This window comes from Neolamprologus brichardi, chromosome 17 (genome assembly GCF_056152115.1).
Source record: "Neolamprologus brichardi isolate AB-2024 chromosome 17, ASM5615211v1, whole genome shotgun sequence".
Taxonomy (NCBI): domain Eukaryota; kingdom Metazoa; phylum Chordata; class Actinopteri; order Cichliformes; family Cichlidae; genus Neolamprologus; species Neolamprologus brichardi.
The window spans coordinates 18767794-18770543 of NC_142120.1; positions in this window are offsets into that span (position 1 = coordinate 18767794).

The window sequence follows — 2750 nt, forward strand, 5'->3', positions numbered from 1 at the left end:
TTATGTAACTATACAACTATTGTAAATGGAGGTAAGAACATTACTTTACTTTTATTGCATGGAAAGACAATAGTACAATGACGATATGCAAGCTGCTTCCAAGACAAACGACCGCATTGTAATAATAACAAAGCTTTGGCTCTTTGCAGCCATCAGCACAGACAGTATGCTAACAAACCCAACGTGATGTTAAAGCTGAGGACATACCCACCCCAGCTCAGCAACTAGACTCTGCACTTCAACAGGTATCTGTTTCTTTCTTTAGATGATTCTACAATAGAATCGCTGCTGCGATCATTCGGATGTCTCTATGGCTTGGTTTTCAAGTCCGCATTGTGTTTATATGTAAACACTAAAAGAAAGATTGTATGTATGTCTTCTGTAGGTGTGTTGAAGGTTTATATTGTTAACTGTTAAATATAAGATAATGTGTTTGAGGTCATTTTACAGAGTAATGCAAAAGTACTGTGAGTAAGTATAGTAAGTGATTAAGTAAGGTACTGCATTACTTGCATTAATGACCCAGGCAACTACAGGGAGGTTTTCGGTGTACCACTGTTTATTCTTTGCAATCAATTTCACCTGGCAACTTACAACAACAACTCGCCAACTGTCCTTTCTTTCCTCAGAAACCCAACTGCGGTTGCCAGTGGGTTGCTGAGGGCCTCTGAGACTGAGGTCTTAATAAACATGTTGAGGATATATTCTGGGAAGCACTGATTGGGTCCTTTTTAAACATGTTTTGAAATCATTAAAATAGATTGCACAAATGTTGCTTGGAACATCCACATTAGACCTCTTTTGGTACCTGCTAAACTTTTTTTTTCTTCCTTACATCTGTTTTGGTAACTAAACCTGTTTTCTTCCTCTTTTATCACAGTTTATGCATTTATGGAGTCCAAATCACACTCTGAGTCACTTTAACATTGCTATTTAATGTTTCATTTCTATATAGGGAATAGATCTTGACCTCCTCTAAGAAGAGTATCACTTGCTCTTAGCGATAGTCACGTACACAGACTCGTAAATCTATACAGAATGCACGTATACTGTGGAGGGAGAAGGTGTGAAATTATGATTTACTTCCATCAAGTGAAATTCAAACTCTTTTTTTTTCCATACACACACAATTACACAGTGATTTTTTCCACTTTGTTTATCTCTTGCTGTGGAGGTATGTTTCATGGGAGGAGTGCGATCCCTGCACCTGTCAGTCCCTGCCTTTCAAGCAATAATTTCAGCAGATAACGCACACATGCGCACATGCCACCCATGTTCTGAAACTCTGAGAATCTGCCAGGGATGTTTTCTTCCTAATTGCCTATGCTAATTTTATCTCTAGAGTAGCAGTAAAAGTATTAGTACAAAGCGTTTCTTGGCGCTTAGATGTCTTCCAATCCATTGTCTTTGAAAAAATAAAAACAAAACAGAAAAAAAAAAGAGCTCGCATGCCACAGAACTTACACATCTTTATTGTAAAAAGTTCAATTTTGATTACACACTTAAGGCAATGATTCACCATTACTCTAAGATTTTACAGTCTTAGAGTAATGGAGGAATGGAAGAGCCACGAGATCAAAAATATATCATGCTTAAACTGCATGTATGTAAAGCAGGCACTGAGGAGTTCTTACTCAAACAGAGGCAGAAGGCTTCCCATTATTTTCGCAAACATTTGTGTTCTTTCTTTGACCGCATCTGCAACCTTCTCATCCCGAAATGCGTCACTTATCGGCTTGGGCTGTGACCTCTAATCACAGAGTGAGCTTTGAACTCATGAGCCTGGCGCTGGGATATTCCCATTTGGTTGGTTTGGTATTGACTCAGAGGTTATTGGTTCAGCTAATTGCTATTTGCATAGCTTTATTAGTATCCCAGCACTGCCTCTGTGACATTTCAATCTTTTTTTTTTCCTTTTCTCTCTGCCTCTGCCTCCCCTACTCCGTCTTGTTCCTTGCATTCTGGGGAGAGGAATTAGACAGTGTTTGGTGTGTGATTAAGTATTCATGCTTAAAGTAGCGACGGGCAGATCTCGGGAGAGAAAGCCATGGAGGAGAAGAGCAAACATTAATATGCACTTAATAACTCTTTCTATCTGCTTCCTTGTTTTCCCATTCTGTCTTTGTCTGTCTATCTCTGGCCGGGTTTCCCTCCACATATTTTTGGTGAATTATAAAATATTGAATTTGAAAGGATGAATGGAAATGGAAAAATCTCGTGAAATTTTAATGTTTTTTTCCAGAAAGAATTTACTCAGTAAACATCAATCTAGCACACATTTGTTGAATAGTGACAGAAACCTGGCGTTATTGAGCCCTGTTCTTTAAACCACCCAGTAGGGACCGGTGACATTAGGGAGTTGGATTTGTGTACAAGTTGTTGGTTCAACTCCTGATCTGGTAAGATAAATCTGAATGCAGGAATGATGGCTCTTTACTTCCCTCTGTGACACGCAAGCTTCTCAAAGTGGCCAAGTGCAATCCAATCTGTGAAATGGTGGTTCTGTGAAAAATTTAAAAAAGGATCATCTGTATCTGGCAGTTCGAGTTGTTTACTGTGAAGCTGATACCTCTAAGGTAGTGTTAAGTGTGACATGATGAATGTAAAGCGCTCATTAACTCAACAGTAACAGGGAGTGGCAATGCCAAGAGCTCCAAGGAGAGAAAATGAACCCACACTTTTGAAACACACCGACTCAACAGTCAATGCTACACTCCTGTTACAATATTCAGTACATGAATGCGAACAGT